Here is a 20118-nt window from a genome sequence, read left to right as displayed (position 1 = left end):
GAGCAGTGTTTGGAATTCTTGCAACTTGTGAATTTTAAGCAAGTTGTCAACTCTGTCCATTCATGACATTACAAAAAGTAAAGGCTAAGGAATATTAAGGTGATAAAACCCCCGCTTCACTGGGGTTGTGGAGTTAGAAGGCTTAAGTGGCAGGCAAAGAAACAAATCTGGGGAGTCCAGTGTGCTTATTTTTTTTTTTTAATTTTTTATTATTTTTTTATTTTTTATTTATTTATTTGACAGACACAGAGAGAAAGACAGATAGAGGGAGAGAGAGAGAATGGGCGCGCCAGGGCTTCCAGCTTCTGCAAACGAACTCCAGACGAGTGCGCCCCCTTGTGCATCTGGCTAACGTGGGACCTGGGGAACGAGCCTCGAACCGGAGTCCTTAGGCTTCACAGGCAAGCGCTTAACCGCTAAGCCATCTTTCCAGCCCAGTGTGCTTATTTTTTAAAATATAACATAGTAGGTAAAAGCAGGCTGTGGATCAGATGCCTGGCTTGGAAGCGTGGCTCTGCCAACGACTTGCTCTATGATTTTTGTGTTTAATATGACCTACTTTGTAAGGATTATGTGAGGATTAACTATAATAATGGATGTCCAAAATCTCTTACACAATTCTTAATGTGCTGTTAGGTCTTGGAATTGTAGAAGAATATCTTTTTTTTTTTTTTTTTCAGATGGCAAGGAGGAAAGAGTGTTTAAATACTTTTGAAAAGGAGTGAAAAAATACAAAATGCCAGAGACAATAAGTAATTTATAGAACCAGGACTTGGAGTAAGCAAAGAAGGGATGAAAAGAAGAACCAGTTGTTGGCAAGAGCAGATGTTTGGCTCCATATGAAAAGAGCAGTGCAGACCCTAGCAAGTCAGGGTCACGAAGAAGGTGGTATGTGGGGATGTGGTGATCAACTTCCTGACCCTGATGTATCAGGGTGTTGGTGAATAGAAAAGCTCCTGTCTGATGGAACCCTTTCTGCAGGAAATACAGTTAATTACTTGATAAAAGTAGAGTTTTGGAAGGAGATGCTGATGATACCTTGGAGAGGATTCTCCAGGGTACATGGCTCAACAGATGACTTTGTTTTGCCTGGGTGCCATGTAACATTGTGACTTCTCTAGAAGCTTTTAGAAGCCTAGCATAATTGCCAACTGAGCTTGACCACTCATTTGGTTCAGTACCTGGATTTTGTTAAGCACTGTGACTTAAAAAATAGAATATTGAGGAGGGTTGGGAGGTGATTCAGAAGTTAAGAGAACTTGGTGTACAAACATAATGGCCTGAAAGAGCCTGAATTCAATCGCCAGCACCCATGTAAAAGAAAAAAAAAAAAAAAACTGCTTAGTAATACATGCTTGTAACTCCAGTTCACCTCAAGGAAATAAAGTGGAAGAGTGATTGTCCTCTGGCCTCCTTACACACGTGCACAGGTACATGCATCTGTGCACACACGTGCATACACTGCACATACAACCCCTTTCCCACACACATACATGCCAAGAGAAGGAAAAATAGGATATGGTTAGCGAATTTCCCATATGAGGAACAGTATGACAATGAAATTGATTATTGCTAAATAGCTGAAGTGACTGATCATAAAATACTTGGGTAGAAAAGGACTAATTAAAATGATGACAATGGAATTGAGATCAAGGAACTCGAGGCATCAGAGTTGAATGTGGATGTTATTGTAACCCAGATAACAGCCAAAAGTAATGAGGAACACATTGCACGAGGCAGAAAATTTTATTCAGTAAAAATTACTGAGAAATCTTTAAAAGGCGGTACATAATGGAGAGGGGCTAGCAGATGTCATAAATGTCACGTCCCTCAGAGTGACACATGTTTTCTCTTATGGCAGAGACATCATGGGCATAACTTCTTGTCCTTTTGGCTCAGGTCAAGTGGAGAAATACTGTGCCAGGTGTTGATAAAGTGCTGATCTGCCTCCCGACCTTGACCAGACTCCACTGGGGAGGGCAGTCGGAGAAGAGGGTACCATCAAGAGAGAATTTTGTCTCAGCGGAAATGGGAGTTGTTGATGGAGGGTTCCTGTAAGAAGACAGTTTGGGAGTTCACAGAGCTTGTTAAGACAAAGATGGTGAAAGGAGAGAGGAAAGAGGGTGAGAATCAGAGAGATGAGTGGTTTGCATTTGGGCTGTAACCACAGATGATGGTGAGCGAAAGCAGGCAGAGATACAACGGCTACGAAATTCCAGCTGAGGTTCTGGTATATGTTTAAGATACTGTTTTAGACCCTGGGATAGTTGGAGCCTATGAAGTCAGCTGTTGGCAACTCTGAGGCAAAATGGCTGGCAGACTCTTGAGGAATCACCTCATTTTCCTCGTCTTGTGAGGAAGACAGTGAGTCAGGCAACAAAATTTTATATAGTAATACTTACTGAGATATCTGTAAGAGGCAGCTGACAACGATGAAGAGAGTTGTAGAATGCCCTAGATGGGGTGCACCCAGTGTGACAGGTGTTTAGTGGCATCGTTTTATTCCTAATAACAGCTACCATTTAGGTTTCTTTCTTTTTGTTTTCCCTGAGGTAGGGTCTCACTCTAGCCCAGGCTGACCTGGAATTCACTATGTAGTCTCAGGGTGGCCTCGAACTCACAGTGATCCTCCTACCTCTGCCTCCCAAGTGCTGGGATTAAAAGCGTGCACCACCACGCCTGGCTCATTTAGTTTTTAAAGTCATTTTTAAAAAATAATTTATTTATTTATTTGAGAGCAACAGACACAGAGAGAAAGACAGATAGAGGGAGAGAGAATGGGCGCGCCAGGGCTTCCAGCCTCTGCAAACGAATTCCAGACGCGTGCGCCCCCTTGTGCATCTGGCTAACGTGGGACCTGGGGAACCGAGCCTCGAACCGGGGTCCTTAGGCTTCACAGGCAAGCGCTTAACTGCTAAGCCATCTCTCTAGCCCTAAAGTCATTTTTATCGACCAAGAACTGAGGCACATGCATTATACATGTGCATGTGTGCGCACACACACACAGATCTTTACTTTATCTGGTAGCTGAGGCTTATATAAACTCACAAACCATGCAACATTTCCTGAAAAGAAGTAGCTTTCCATAAGTTCTTTTTATTTGTCATCTTATTTTGTTTCGATAGATGTGTGACATTGAGAACATGTGCTCAGGAAGGCAGGACAAAGGGACCACTGTATGTTTCCTAAGGAGGCTATAACAAAAGCCCACCAACAGGGTGATAAACAGAACGTTTCTGACACAATTCTGGAGGCTGGGAGTCCAAGTCAAGGTGGTGGCAAGGCTCTTTCCTTCTGGAGGCTGTGAGGGGGAAATCTGCTCCGTGATGTTCCCCAGGTTCTTTCACGGTGTGTTGCAGTCTTCAACATTTCTTGGCTTGTGGATGTATTAGGCAGACCTCTGCCTTTATCTTCATGGAGCATTTTCTCTGCTGTGTCAGGCTTTTTTTCTTTCTTTCCTTTTTCCTTCTTTCCTTTCTTTGTTCCCTCCTCCCTTCCTTCCTTCCCTTCCTTCCTTCCTTCCTTCCTTCCTTCCTTCCTTCCTTCCTTCCTTCCTTCCTTCCTTCCTTCCTTCCTTCCTTCCTTCCTTCCTTCCTTCCTTCCTTCCTTTCTTTCTTTCTTTCTTTCTTTCTTTCTTTCTTTCTATTTACTCATCATTCTGGATTAGTGGCCTACCATACTCTACTATGACCTCATTTTAACTACTTACATCTAAAATGACCTTATTCCAAACATGGTTCCGTTCTGAGGTGCCAAGGGATGGGATTTTTGACATGAATTTTTGGAGGACACAATTCAGCCTATAGCAGAGCACTCAGTAATTGACATTAAAAATACCAAACTCTTTATGTCTTTTGCTAGAGACACACAGTTCATTCTATAAATTTCTGATAAAAAATGTCTGTATCAGGGAGCGTCTTTAACTCTAATCTCTGTTCACTTTGGATGGGAACAGACTTCACATTGGCAGTTATGGAGAAAAAATGGGCCTTTTAAAATCCTTGAAATAATTCTCATTAAGAAGTTCATGGGGCTGGAGAGATGGCTTAGCGGTTAAGCGCTTGCCTGTGAATCCTAAGGACCCCGGTTCGAGGCTCGGTTCCCCAGGTCCCACGTTAGCCAGATGCACAAGGGGGCGCACGCGTCTGGAGTTCGTTTGCAGAGGCTGGAAGCCCTGGCGCGCCCATTCTCTCTCTCTCTCCCTCTATCTGTCTTTCTGTGTCTGTCGCTCTCAAATAAATAAAAAAAAAAAAAAAGAAGTTCATGATTTTTAGTTTTCAAGAATGACATTTAACAGAGCTACTATTTGGTCTGTTTTTGATGATGTTGAAATATTAACTTTAGTATCATTTAAAAATATTTTAATTTATTTTTAAGCAAAGAGAGAGAGAAAGAGAATGAGAATGAGAGGATATGGGTATGCCAGGGTCTTTAGCCGCTGCAAACAGACTACAGATGCATGCCTATCTATATCTATGTCTATGTCTATATCATCTATCTCTATATATATCGATCTGTATCTATATCTATATTCATATCTATATCTATATCATCTAATCTTTATGTCTTCAAGTAGAAGGCCAAGAAAATACATTGTATCATTAAGCATTAGACGACAGAATTCTAAAAGCAAATTGTGCTATGTGGAATACAAGATTGAGAATGCAATCTGTTTTGCCTTTTGTTTAGATTATTTCTACTTCAAAGCCTTGGCTAGAGCACACAACAGACCTCATTTCTATTGTGTCGCTCTTCCCCTGAGCGCTTCCTTGCTCCTCTTAGGTGAGCTTTCTTACTGCTACCTTTATCAGATCATTACTTTTTTATCTAGAATTTTTCTCCCCAGCCACACCCAGAATTGGAATGTCTCCTGTGTAAGGCATCTTCTCCTTTATAGTTAAAAGAATTTTCATAATTTTAAGTCTCCAAAGAAATTGTTCTGACCAATTAGAAGTTTAATTTTTCTTAATGTTGAGACTCCTTTCTATATTTGTTGTGACTGCCATGCCTTTGATAACTCCACTCCTTTTTATTCTTTCCATGTTACAGTCAAAATTAATAGTGGTTTATTTAGTTAGTTTTTAATGAATATTTTATTTATTTATTTTAGGGGAAGAGGAGAGAGAGAGAAAGGGAAGGGATGGGTATGCCAGGGCTTCTAGGCACTGCAAACAAATTCCAGATGAATGTGCCACCTTGTGCCTATGTGTAGTTAGCCTTAACAGGCAAGTGCTTTAGTTGCTGAGCTGTCTCTCAAGCCCCAATCGTGATTTATTTTGACAAAATATTATTTTTTTAGTACAAAAAAATGGCATAAGTTTTGAGTGAATGGATTGTAATATCAACTAGGACAATACTGATTAGATTAGATATAAGTTAGACATTAGTAATTTATTCATTCCCAAAGCCTTAGTTTGCTATCACTAAAAAGAATAAGAATTACAGGGCTGGAGAGACGACTTAGTGGTGGAGGTGCATGCCTGTGCAGCCGAAGGACCCAGGCTCAATTCTCCAGGTCCCACATAAGCCAGATGCACATGGTGGCACATGCGACTGGAGTTCATTTATAGTGGCTGGGGCCCTGGTGTGCCCATTCTCACACACTCTCTCTGTCACTAATAAATAAATAAAATAAATTTAAAAAATTATATTTACTCATAAAATTATTAGATTAGAAAAAGTGCATGTAAAGAATAAGGACTTAAAAGCCGGGTGTGGTGGCACACGCCTTTAATCCCAGCACTTGGGAGGCAGAGGTAGGAGGATTGCCTAGAGTTCGAGGCCACCCTGAGACTACCTAGTGAATTCCAGGTCAGCCTGAGCCAGAGTGAGACCCTACCTCGGAAAGAGAGAGAGAAAAAAAAAAAAGGAATTAAATTTTAAAGTTTGTATTAAATTCTTGAGGATGTTTTCTTTTGGCGGTACTGGTGGGTGAACCCAGGTGCTGCGTATGTGCACGTACTAGGCAGTCAGTCTACCATTTAGCAACATGCATGGCACTGAATGATTCTTAGCTCCCAAATTTCCTTTCCCATTATTTATGATCTCTCCTTTGTTGTCTTTTAATTTGTGGTATATTTTTTCTTATTACTTTTTAGCTTCTACAAATACTTAGTTTTGTTTTGTTCTGTTGGTTCATATTTACTTGTAAAATTAAATGTTTAATTTTACCTTTCTTGTTAATTTATTTTATTTTGAGAGAGAGAGAGAGAGAGAGAGAGAGAGAGAGAGAGAGAGAGAGAGAGAGAGAGGGACAGAGGGAGGGAGGGAGGGAGGGAGGGAGGGAGGGAGGGAGGGAGGGAGGGAAGTTGAAAGCATAGATATTCCAGGTCTTTCTGCCACTGCAAATGAATTCCAGATACATGTGCCACTTTTTGCATATTGCGTTATATGGCTACTGGGGAACCAAACCCAGCCCATCAGGCTTTACAAGCAAGTGCCTTTAGTCACTGAGCCATTTCTCCAACCCTACCATTTTATTTATAAGGCCCATATTTAAATGCTTTTAACTTTAACACATTAATATGAATCACTTTATATTACTTTAAAGATTTTGATTTGTTGTATTTGTGTTATCATTTCATTCTAAATACTTTATGATTTTCATTGCATTTATACTTATAATGCCTATTATTTAAGAGTATGTTCTTTTCTACAATATCACTTCATGCCTATCAGGATAACAATTATTAAAAAGCTAAAGACAATATTCCTTGGGAACAGCTGTAGCAAAGGGAAATTTTATGCACAATTGGTAGGGTAATAAATTAGCCATTATGAACAACTATTGTTCCTCTAAAATATAAAAATAGAATTGAAAATTCAATCCAACAATTTTACCTTTGGGATATCTGTCCTGAGGTTTTTAAACTAGTATGTTGAAGAGACAAGTATATTCATGTTTTATTGAAACTTTATTTATAATTGCCATGTTATGAGATTAATCTGAGTGTCTATCCATCCATTGATGAATAGAAAATGAAAGCATGAAACAGGGTTGAGGGTCTAGCTTAGTGATAGAGCACTTGCTTGCTATGTGTAAGGCCCTGACTTCAACACTAAACACTGTAACAAACAAGCATGGCACATAGACATAGTAAACTGTTCAGCCTTAAAAACATGGCAAATTCTGTTATGTGTGGCAGTGTAGATTAACCAGCATTTCATTATGCTAAGTAAAATAAGATGTACACAGATTCTTCCTTCTACATGGAATCTAAAAACCTTGAGTCCATCCTTAGAGACTCTGAGGAGGAGGTTTGCTAGCAGAAGCTGGAGAGACTGAGAAGGGAATAGTCAAGTGATACAGAATCTCAGACAAGGAGAATAAATAAGTACTTGAAATACTTGGCAAATCAGGTTATTGAAAACTAAAATTTCTGTCCAAAATGTTACTATTTCAGCAAGGATTTGAAAATGTGGGTTTCAGTTTATTTTCAAAGTAGTTGAGACTTCCCAGGTGAGCCAATTTGTTCAGTTATTATTTTATAAATATGTTGGGTGTGTTGAAAAACACATATCCCTTTTCCTGGACATGAATAAGCATCTGTTCGTTCCAGATAGGCAGCAAGGACAGACAAAAGAAAATATTCCACCCATAACCAGCATGGTGAAGCCATGAGTTCATTGGAGTTCCTTCTTGGAGCTTGGCTGAAGGGTTACTTATAAGAGCATGGGCAACTCAAAGACTGTATCATTGGGGACTATAGAGATGGTCCAATGGTTAAGGCACTTGTCTGCAAAGCCTAAGGACCCGGATTTGATTCCTCAGTACCCACATGAAGTCAGATGCACAAGGTGGCACATGTGTCTTGAGTTGGTTTCCAATGACTAGAGGCCCTAGTGTGCCCATTCTCTCTCTCTCTTTCTTTATTTGCCTCTTTCTGTCGCTCTCATAAATAGATAAAATATTTAAAAAGAATTTAAAAACTGCATCATTGAACAATCTCATTATGGAATAAGTGATAATCTTCTGAAAGCTGCCTCACAAGAGTCCTGACAACAAGTACCCTTCCATATCCGCACACTCTAGGACATTCAAGATCTTGTGCAGATGGAGCAGCTGAGGGAGAAATGATGGAAATCCCTCTGCAGGGTCCTGTGAGTCACCATCCCACTTCGTCTAGGAGTGGGGGAATAGCCACAGTACAATTAGATATTTGTCTGTCACTCTATCAGGCGGCTCATTTTGCTGCCATGTGTGTTGGGCCAAGCATTTTGTAGGCCACCACAGCAACCTCTGCCCCCTGCTGGCCAATGGTCCCATAAGGCCTGGAGGAAAAAGCTGTCCCAGGAGGAGCTCCGATCTTCTCTATTTGTTGTACATATGATTCTTGGTGTGCACAGAGGCCAGAGGACAACGTTTGGTGGTGTTCCTCAGGTGCCATCTACAGTGTGGTTTTTAATTTGTGCTTTGGTGCACTTTTACTGTCTTGTGTGTAGAGTTGTGATGTGTACATGTTGAGTTGTTATTAATATCTTAGCGTATTTATCCATTTTTGTATTGTATGGAAATACCATTTTCATCCAAGGCCTCTTTAAAAATATTTATTTATTTATTTACTTGACCGAGAGGGGGGGGGGGAGAGGGGGAGGAGACAGAGGAAAGTGAGAGAGAGGGGGGGGGAGGGAGGAGACAGAGGAAAGTGAGACAGTGTGTGAGAGTGGGGAGAATGGTGTGTATGTTATGCCAAGGCCTCCTGCTGATGCAAATGAACTCCAGAGCATGGGCCACTCTGCATCTGGCTTTGTGTGGGTACTGGGGAACCAAACCCAGGCCATCAAGCAAGTATCTTTAGCCACTGATCCATCTCTTCAGCCCAAGGCCTCTTCTTGATTTATGTATCTTTATGGATAGAGAAAGCCATACCCTGATCAGGAGGTTCAGTATGTCCCAGAGATGACAAGATCACATGGCATCATTCTTGCCTAGAGCTTATCTGGAAGGCTGTCTTTCACTGGCTTTCCACTGGATGGTACTGCGGGCCTCAGAGTATGGTGCTAGGGAGAGGCTTCCAGAATAGCTAAGTCACTGTGAGACTACCATGAGCTACTGGGGCATTGCTTTATGAGGCCAGGAAACCTACGCGAAAAGCCTCAAGTGTCACCTTATTAGCTAGTTGAAGAGAACTAGCTGCCTCAATAAGCCTATATGCAGTTTCAGGTGTGGGCCTAGGCATGTGGCAAACTTGGGCATTGGTACCTGATGACATTAGGGGCATTGGGAATCTTCATTATTTTCTGAAACTAATGTGGCTCTAAGGAGTAGGGCATGAGAGTGAAGGCATGTCCCAGAAGTAGAGCAAAGGAGAACCAAAATTCTATATACAGTGTGACAGCCTTAGACAGTGTAAATCCTCACAGAAAATCAAATCCACAGATCGGGTAGAACATGTTCACACATGATGTCAGAAAAGAAGTGTGAGTGGGTTTAGAAGGCTGATCCTGGAGAGATTCTTTTTTTTCTTTAAGCTCAGCACTTTATTATTATTCTATTTATTTATTTGCAAGCATAGAGATAGAAGAGAGACAGACAGAGAGAGAATGGGCATGCCAGGGCCTCTAGTTACTGCAAACAAACTCCAAATGCATGCGTTTCCTTCTGCATCTGGCTTATATGGGTCCTGGGGAGTTGAACCTGGGTCCTTTGGCTTTACAGGCAAATGCCTTAACCGCTAAGCCATCTCTCCAGCCTGAGAGATTCTTTAAATTAAAGATTTTACAGAATACCCCTAATGAAATTCTAGGAGAAGAGAGAATTGTTAAAGGTCACAACCATTCAGCTTGCTGTAGCTCCTCCATATGTATTTATTATCCATTTAAAAAGATTTACCTCAGGAATCTGTTCATTCTTCTTTCTGCCATCTCCAGTATGGTGGTTTGAATCAGATGTCCCCTAAAAATGTGTTTTGAATGTTTTGACCTCAGCTGATGGCCATTTGGGAGGTGGAGCCTTGCTGGAGGAGGTGTATTGTTGGGGGTGGGCTTAGGGGTGTTACAGCCAGCTCCCCCTTGCCAGAGTTTGGCTTACACTGCTGCTGCTGTTTTCCATCTGCTGTAAAAGAGGTGATGTCCCGCCTCTGCTCATGTCATCCTTTCCCCTGTCACCGTAAATCCTGCCCTCCCATCAGCTGCTTTTGGTTAGGTGGTTTGGCCTAGTAATGAGAGTGTAATGACAACACCCAGGCTTTCTTAGGGTCCCAGGGAAAGATATTAGGTCAAAAAAGGAATAAAAATTTGAGTCAGAAGAACTTGGATCTGCAACTGTTCTTTCCAAGACACAAAACTCTAGATAATTTACTTAATGTATCTCTCAATTTTACCTCAGAAGCAAAAAAAAAAGAGGGGCGAGGTGGTCACAGCATCTTATTCTTCAAGTTGTTATGAGGATTTTGAAAAATAGAAATACTTAGGATGGGGGTTGGAGGAATGGTTCAGCAGTTCAAAACAGTTTCTTACAAAGCCTAACAACCTGGGTTTGATTCCCTGGTATCCACATAACGGTAGATGCCCAAAATGGTTCATGTATCTGGAGTTTGTAGTAGCAGGAGGCTCTGGCACGCCCATACACACACGCACACACACACACACACACAAATACATACACAAATAAATAAATAAATATATTTTTAGAGAAATACTTAGGCTGAGTAGGTAGCCAGTAACTATCAATTCTTTATTCTTTCTTTATCTTTTCTCTTTATTGGTATTTTAAATGTTTATGTCAAACTTTTTTTGCTACACACACACGCGCACACACACACACACACACACACACAAATACATACACAAATAAATAAATAAATAAATAAATAAATATATTTTTAGAGAAATACTTAGGCTGAGTAGGTAGCCAGTAACTATCAATTCTTTATTCTTTCTTTATCTTTTCTCTTTATTGGTATTTTAAATGTTTATGTCAAACTTTTTTTGCTACACATACACGCGCACACACACACACACACACAAATACATACACAAATAAATAAATAAATAAATAAATATATTTTTAGAGAAATACTTAGGCTGAGTAGGTAGCCAGTAACTATCAATTCTTTATTCTTTCTTTATCTTTTCTCTTTATTGGTGTTTTAAATGTTTATGTCAAACTTTTTTTGCTACACACACACACACACACACACACACACGTTTTGCTCCCTAGCTCCCAGGTATACATTGACTCTGTTATTTCTATAGTCTCTGATACTATTTCCAAATCACCATTATTTCCAGTTAGCTTCTGCAATAGCTTTCTACTTTGTCTCTGATGATTTTGCTACTATTGGCACAATAACTTTTCTTTTAATATCTTATCTACAAATTAGAAAATTTTCAACAGCTTCCCATAAGTTTTAAGTACATGAAAATTCCTTCCTATGGTACATGAGGTCCCATGTGCACTGTCCCCTGAGTACCTTTTTATGCCCTTTCCCTTTATCCTCCCCAACCTTATGCAACAGTCGTGCCCTCAGCTCTTTGTCTGCCATTTTGGGGGTGAAGATGGGAGAGATTCAACAGCCAGTCCATGATCTCGGCAGGTGGAGGGGGTGAAACTCAGACCCACATGTTCCTGCTTTCAAGGTCATTCCTCCATGCCTTCTTTTTAATTAATTTTTTTGTTTATTTTATTTATTTATTTGAGAGCAACAGACAGAGAGAGAAAGAGGCAGAGAGAGAGAATGGGTGTGCCAGGGCCTCCAGCCACTTCAAATGAACTCCAAACGCGTGCGCCCCCTTGTGCATCTGGCTAACGTGAGTCCTGGGGAATCAAGCCTCGAACCAAGGTTCTTAGGCTTCACAGGCAAGCACTTAACCTGTAAGCCATCTTTCCAGCCCCTCCATGTCTTCTTTATAGCATTCTTTGGGGCTGTTTTAGTTAGAAGAGAAACACAGTGACTGCTACAGGTGAGGATAAAATAACCTAAATGACATTATAGTAACAACTTACCATGTGAACACACTTTCACCATTTTAACTGTAGCAGTAGTCATGTGAGTATACTGTACAGATGAAAGAATTGTGGATATAACAGCTACTAGATGAGTGTACAACCTCGCTTCTTTCTCTGCATTGTTTTTTAAATTTTAAAAATATTTTAGGACTGGAGAAGATGCTTTAGTGGTTAAAATGTTTGCCTGAAAAGCCAAAGGACTTTGGTTCAATTCCCAAGGACCCACGTAAGCCAGATGTACAAGGAAGCACATGCGTCTGGAGTTTGCAGTGGCTGGAGGCCCTGGTGTGCCCATTCTCTCTCTCTTTATCCTTCTCTCTCTCTCAAATAAATAAATAAATAATAAAATATTTTATTTATTTATTTATTTATTTGAGAGAGATAGAGAGAAAGAGGTGGATAGAGGAAAAGCAAGAGGAAATGGGCACTCCATGGCCACTAGCCACTGCAAACGAACACCTGACACGTTCGCTACCTTGTGCATTTGGATTATATGGGACCTGGGGAATCAGACCTGGGTCTTTAGGCTTTGCATGCCAGTGCCTTAACTGCTAAGTCATCTCTCCAGCCCATTTTTAAAAAATGTTTTCTGGACTGTCATGATAACCTTTATCATGAATTATTTATTCTAATAGACCCAAAGAATGCAGGATCATAAATAAAGATCCTTTTGGGTATATCTTATATACATTTAAGGATATTTAATAGAAATAATGCTCTTCAAAATATATTATTTTCAGCAGCTATTCTTCAAAATCAAGATATAACTTTTTGTGAGGAGCTAAATTGGAAAATTATGTTTTTCTTGCAAATACTTATTATTTTATTTTTTGTATTTATTTATTTGAGAGAGAGAGAGATTGAGAGAAAGAGAGAGAGAGAAAATGGGCACATGAGGGCCTCCAGCCACTGCAAATGACCTCCAGATGCATGCACCCCCTTGTGCATCTGGCTTACGTGGGTCCTGGAGAGTTGAACCGGGATCCTTTAGCTTTGCAGGCATACACTTTAACCACTAAGCCATCTCTCCAGCCCTTATTATTTTAATCTTAATTCAAATCCACTAACTTAAGTGTTTTTAAATGCATGGGATATGATTTATTCACCTCTATACCTCTAGTGTTTATACTAACATATGGCAGTTTTATGACTTTAGAAAATGTTTGCGAGTGAACAGATGAAATAACATCAGTTGTTTTAGCATCTTTCATATGGACTTGGGTCTAAACTCTACCAGCATCATTTCATGACTCTGAATATGAAACACTTTCTGTTTGGTGTGATGGACATTGTGATTGTAAATATGGAAGATTCTTAAACATCAGAACCAGTGAAACACAGAAGAATGAAATTATCATGAATATACTGAATCACGTCAATATTATTATTTGAATTTAGTGTTTTGTTTGTTTGTTTGTTTTTGTTTTTCTAGGTAGGGTTTCTCTCTAGAACAGGCTGACCTGGAATTCACTATGTAGTCTCAGGGTGGCCTTGAACTCAGGGTGATCCTCTTATCTCTGCCTCCCGAGGGCTGGGAATGGATCCTCCTCACTGAGCTGGGCTGCCTGCTCAAGGACATGAAGAACATGTCCCTGCAGGAGATCTATCCATTCTCCCTGCACATCCAGGAGTCTGAGATTATTGACTTCTTGGGGGCATCCTTTGAAGATGAGGTTTGAAGATTGTGCCAGTGCAGATGCAGACTCATGCCTGCCAGTGGACCAGGTTCAAGGCTTTTGTTGCCATTGGGGACCACAACGGTCATGTCGGCCTGGGTGTTAAGTGCTTCAAGGAGGGAGCCACTGCCATCCGAGGGGCCATCACCTTGGCCAAGCTCTCCATTGTGCCTGTCGGCGTAGGCTGCTGGGGGAACAAGATGGGCAAGCCCCACACCGTCCCCTGTGAGGTGACAGGCCGCTGTGGCTCCATGCTGGTGCGCCTTATCCCTGCCCCCAGGGGCACTGGCACTGTCTCTGCCCCTGTGCCCAAGAAGCTGCTGCTGATGGCTGGTGTTGATGACAGTGACGCTTCAGCCAGGAGCTCACTGCCACCCTGGGCAACTTTGCTAAGGCCACTTTTAATGTCAGCTCTAAGACCTACAGCTGTCTAACCCCTGACTTTTGGAAAGAGACAGTGTTCACCACATCTCGCTACCAGGAATTGACCGACCATCTTGTGAAAACCCACACCAGAACCTCACTGCAGAGGACCCAGGCTGAAGCCGTGGCTACCACATAGGGATTTTGTACAGCAACATAAAAGTGAATCAAGTCTGTTAAAAAAAAAAAAGACTTTTATATTGTGTCAGGCGTGGTGGCACACATGTTTAATTTCAGCCCTTGGAAGGCAGAGCTAAGTGGATCACCATGAGTTCAAGGCCACCCTGAGACTACATAGTAGATTCCAGCTCAGCCTGAGCTACAGTGAAACCCTACCTCGAAAAAATAAAAGAAAATAAAACAAAAATCTTTTATTTTATTTGTGTGTGTGTGTGTGTGTGTGTGTGTGTGTGTATGTGTGTGTGTGTGTGTGTGAGAGAGAGAGAGAGAGAGAGAGAGAGAGAGAGAGAGAAGGAGAGAGAGGGAGAGAATGGGTGCACCAGGGTCTTCAGCTGCTGTTAATGCACTCCAGACACATACACCACCTTGTGTGTCTGGCTAACATGGGTTTTAGGGAATCGAACCTGGGTCCTTTGGCTTCACAGGCAGACATTTTAACCATTAAGCCATCTCTCCAGCCCTGAATCAAATTATCATTAACAACACCATTGTCTTTGTGGCTTAATAGCAAGTAACAATAAAGTTAAAGCTGATATTAAGAAAAGATAATTCTTTAAAAAAAGAAAAGATAATTCTTATTTAGATATCCTTAATCCATGAATCAAACTACATTTTGGTGTGTTATGTTGTTGATTTCCTCATTTATAGATGGGGATAGGATAGAGATTTCAGGTAAAGAAATAATTACACAAGTGGCTAGCTAGAGTCGGTAATTTTTATGTGCAACTAGGGTGCAAAGTTGTACAAATAGGGCTGGAGAGATGGCTTAGCAGTTAAGCGCTTGCCTGTGAAGCCTAAGGACCCCGGTTTGAGGCTCGGTTCCCCAGGTCCCACGTTAGCCAGATGCACAAGGGGACGCACGCGTCTGGAGTTTGTTTGCAGAGGCTGGAAGCCCTGGCGCGCCCATTCTCTCTCTCTCCCTCTATCTGTCTTTCTCTCTGTGTCTGTCGCTCTCAAATAAATAAATTTTAAAAAAGTTGTACAAATAGTCTAAGAAACAAGTCCAAACACCCAATAAGTATAAAAATCATGTAGTTTAATCCAAAAGCCAATTGTTAAGTTGGTTAGAAAGTATTTCAACAGCTCACTCAAATCTAAAAGCTTCAATACCAGAAAGAGACAGACAGAGCGAGAGTGAAAGCAAGGGGGGGGGGGAGGAGGAGAAGGAAGAGGAGGAGGAGGAGGAACAGGAGCAGGAGGAGAGGAGACAGAGTAGAGACAGAGAGAGACAGGGAGCATCTAATGCTTCTAGAACCACTGAAGTATGGGCCACCATTCTCTAAAACAGAACAGATTCCCGAGATGAAGGCAAAGTCACTGACAAGAAATCACTTACTTGTTGATGCATGTGGTCATCCGTTAAATAGCTGTTGTGTAGTCTATGCCTTGTGTTGTACTTGGTGCACTGCACATAGCAGTTAATGAGATGGAGGCTTCTTTCCCTTGTACCGCTTACAATCTAAAGGAGAAAATGTCGAGAAAACAGGACATGATAGTCCTACTGATATTAACTTGGCTGATAGGTTTCTAGGTTTTGTGGGAGTAATTGTAATCGCTGGCGCTCATTGGACAGTTACTGTGCTTAGGCACTGCTCTTTGTGCTTTACGTGCATTCACGCACTTAATCCTCACGGATCTCTACAAACTAAATATTAATGCTATCTTCTGTATGAAAAATGGAGGCCTAGAAAGGTGACATTGTACTACCCAGGAAAGGTCTCATTACTACAAAATGGTATTTCCAAGATTTGAAACCAGTTAATTTCTAGAATCTAAGCTTGTAGTTGTCATGTCTCACACCTCCTTATTGCCTGTCAATTTCTCCACTCTTCAGTGGAAAGTGGGATTGGGGCTAGAACCAAGAGCCAGGAAGTCAAGAGTGCCACTCGAGACCTGGTGAAGGAGTTGGGGAAGGGAGATGGTTGGGGCTGCGGCAGCGTATTGGAGACCCAAAGGTACAAAGGAAATTGGAGAGCAGTCAGACACTGAAGGGGAGTGGGGGGGCTGGTTCTGTTGGTTGAGGTGTGAACTTTTACTGGGGACCCATGTGGATGTTTTAAAAATGTTTATTTAGACTTGTAACCTTATTACTAGCCAAGCATCTCTCTCCTAGGACCTGCCCCACCTATCTAATTTTCCTAATCATATTCTTTGCTTTTAAAATATATTTGTAGTCCAAATCCTTTCCCCAGAGCCTGTAAACTTCATGAAGTGTTATAGAATGTTCTGATCAGCTCCTCATTTCTCTTGTTTACTGCTCTTTACTGGCACTTTCATTGCCTATTAATATCTTAATTAAAGGGCTGGGTGAGTGAAATAAAGGGAACATAACTACCCAGCAGTCTTACCTCAGCTACACTGCCAAGCCATTTATGGGTTATGGAATTGGTATTATGCAAAATCAACATTATTTTATACAAGGGAATAAAAATCTTGGTTAAAGGTCAACTTTAACCATTAAGCCACTTTGGTGGTATAGGAGGTAGATACTTTGGGAGAAAGAATTTGGGTAGAATTTATCCATGATTTCTGAATGCAATCTTTTTATTTTTGTAATTTCTTTTTATGAGAGAGAGGGAGAGAGATAAAATTGACACACCGTGGCCTCCAGCCATTGTATTTGAACTCCGAATGCATGTGCCACCCTGTGTACATGTGCACCCTTGTGCCCTTGTGCATCTGGTTTACCCAGGGCTTGAAGAGTTGAATCTGGGTCCTTAGGCTTCTCAGGCAAGCACCCTAACCACCTCGCTATCTCTCCAGCCCCGGAATGTAATTTTTAAATACACGCTTCTTACTTTATTAATGATAATAGAGTATGACTAATCTAAGAAGAGGATGCTAGATTTTAGCGTGTTAGCACGAGAGGAAGAATAGTGTTAAATATGAAGCTATGCCTTAAACTGGTATCCATTTTGAAAATTGACCATGTGCAAGGAGAATTTCCTGGCCTTTCACTCTGTCTGAACACAGTTGCAGCAGACATTCCAGCTTTACCGCTGGTAAGGGACCAGAAGAATTTTCACGTAGTTTGTGTAATTTGCACTCTGGGGGATAAAGAGGAACAGAGTCTTCTAGAACAATGCTTTTCTTTGTTTTAAGGAGAAGGCTTACACTCTAGCCTACATTTCTATTCTGCTTGGAAAGAAATAGCTGACTTCATTAATACTTTTCCAAAGGGGTGGCTTCTATATGTTTGAGGGGCCCTCTGTAGTTTTACTGGGGGGAGTGGGGAGTGTACACCATAGTCATTTGTCTCAGAGAAGCTGTAGTTTCAGCATGGGAAGACTTGTAGAAGCCATGTTGTTCTTTTGTGTGTAAGTGCCAGAGTGTGTATTTGATGCATGGCCTTTGACGCTCAGAGCTCCCTTAAGTTGCACATTTTTTGGGGGGCACCACTGTAATTACAGTGAAGATAACTTGTGCATGCGTTATTTAGGCTGGTCTAGAAACTGTAGCTGTGATAGCCTTTTTAATAAACAACAAAAGTGGAGTACTAAGAAGTAGCTATTAGTCTAGAATCTGTAGAGTAATCAGAAGAATATTTCATCCCTTTTAGTCATAAAATTCAGGCAAAAAGGCTAATAAGACAGCAGAGATTGATTTCAATAATACTGACAATAAGCAGATTGTGTGTAATTAGTGAATCCATTTTAACACTGATAATCAAAGTATCTGTGTTCAAAGACAAGACATCTTAGGAGCCAAACTGAAGGTTTCTACTGTCAAAGAGATTGAGATGTTTAAGATCATAGAATTTGTCCCAAGAATTTTGACAATGAGGATGTTTATGCAAACATTTTAGACTTGTAAAACAACTTCTTTTCTGTAGTGAGATTGTCCAATCTCCTTGTTTTCCTCAGTCATAGCAGTTTCTCCCTTGGTTAACTTTTCTGTCCAGGAACAGGGTCAGAGGAATGAGAAGACCAGAGATCGCCTACCAGGGTGAGGTTGTTTGGAAAAGTCTGTATTGATTGCAAGTTTACTTAGGCTTATAAACTTGGGCACACTGGTAAAGTGATCATGCTAGATTCTGCAGCAAAATACAAGGGATTCCAGACACCCATGCAGAGGCCCAGAGGCTCAGGGTGACACCTGGGAACCAGCACTGAGTAGCCAAATCCAGGTTGACAACCACAAAGATGAACTTAGACCTCAGGGAAATTCCAAGGGTGAAGTCTGGGGTCGAGAGCTGGCAGCAATTACAACAAACGGGCAGATTCCGAGAGTGGGGATTTGCTTGTTGGAAAGATTCGCTGGGGAAGGATCAAAGTAATGAAGCTGAAGGTGGAGACATGAAATCCTTTCATTTCAAAAATGACATCTTGAGGTCGAGGAAGTAGTTTAGCAGTTAAAGTCACTTGATTGCAAGCCTGTGAGCTCTAGTTCTGTTCTCCAGTACCCCAAACTCCAAACACAAAGTGGCTTAAGTGTCAGTAATCTCAGTATGCCTATGGCAATGGGCAGGTGAAGCCAGGAGAATTCACAAGTTTGTGGATCAGATATACTAGAACACACACAATGCAAAACAAGGGAGACCCTGCCTTAAGCTAGGTAGGAGAGGAAAAGCACCCCGAGGTTGTCTTCAAATCCCCGCACATAGGCCCTAGCATGTGCATGCACGCACGCACACACACAGAAACACACACTACATACCTCCACACATACAACCACATAATAAAAAAAATATACAACCACATAATAAAAAAAATATCTTTTCTGGTGTTCCTTCCTTTGGCTGAGAGCTGTGTTCTAGCAATTTCACAGTATCTCTTCATTTCCCTACTTTAACATACAGGCTTTGTCACCTACTAGGTCTTAGAGAAGGGAAGGAATAGTTCCTAAGTGTAAACCCTGCCAAAGGCTCATGTGTGTGCTGTCATTTAAGTCATAATTTTGGCCTAAAGTGGGTGATATCATGCATTGTATCCCCATTTTACTAATGAGAAAGGTAGGCTGAGAAATTATATAAATCACCTAAAATCACTAACACTTTATTTTTCCTACTGCCCAATTACATGGGCTACTTTATGTACTATAACAATTAATGCCATTTATTCAGATTACAAAGAGAAAATGTGTTTTAGGACCCAGGAACTGTATGTTAATCCTGAAGTAGGCCCATGAAGGTATAAGTATGCCTCTTTGGTGGGAGGGAGTCCAGTTTCCTGAATGATGAGCCAACATTTACACCTTAGAATAGTTTTTAATTCCTTTAACTGACCTCTTGAACCAGCTGATGGAATTCCATAAATAAGTTCGGGTAAGACAAGTGTATATGCAAATACTGTGCTAATGTAGAAGAGAAACTTGGTTTTATTTTCTTCTTTGCATGCTGAGGTGGAAAGTGAGGGGCCAACAAAGTGCACCTACAGGTGATATATTCCAAACTTACAAATAGGTTCAGTGAAGATTGTAGTAAACTCATAGATGATGGGTCCTCAAACCAATATTTGGGTAAGAAGGTAGGGTTATTCACCATACATGTACATGCACACACTTCACACACACCCTATATACTCTAGAGAGAGAGAGAGAGAGAGAGAGAGAGAGAGAGAAAGAGAGAGAAGAGTTATAACAGTATTTTAAGATGATATTTTAAAGATAATATATTTATATAGGATTATTAGCTAATCCCATCTTTATTAATAGATGTTTATCATCTTGATCCATCTTAGTATTTGCTGTGCTCCATATGCTTATATTACAGGTTTTCTTTTGAACACCCCACTGTTGAGCAATACCCATAAACTTTCCCTTTTATCCTGTTTTCTGACTAATGGATTGAAAGTTAACTTAAAGATACTTAATTCACCTTCACCCTTGGCTGGGACAAGGTTCTGCCCTCGTCTTTCAGTGATCACTCACAGAAGTGCCACTCTTCTTAGT

General features: G+C 40.9%; 1 protein-coding gene and 1 pseudogene across 3 annotated transcripts in view; both read left to right on the top strand.

Annotated features, from left to right (window-relative positions):
* The window catches only part of Hmcn1 (hemicentin 1), a 453131-nt gene that overhangs the window by 12228 nt on the left and 420785 nt on the right, over window positions 1–20118 (top strand). The window lies entirely within an intron of this gene.
* LOC105944071 lies at window positions 8579–14188 on the top strand (annotated as a pseudogene).

This window comes from Jaculus jaculus, chromosome 1 (genome assembly GCF_020740685.1).
Source record: "Jaculus jaculus isolate mJacJac1 chromosome 1, mJacJac1.mat.Y.cur, whole genome shotgun sequence".
Taxonomy (NCBI): domain Eukaryota; kingdom Metazoa; phylum Chordata; class Mammalia; order Rodentia; family Dipodidae; genus Jaculus; species Jaculus jaculus.
Note: the sequence above shows the minus strand (reverse complement) of the source record. Positions and strands in the feature narration are given on the sequence as shown.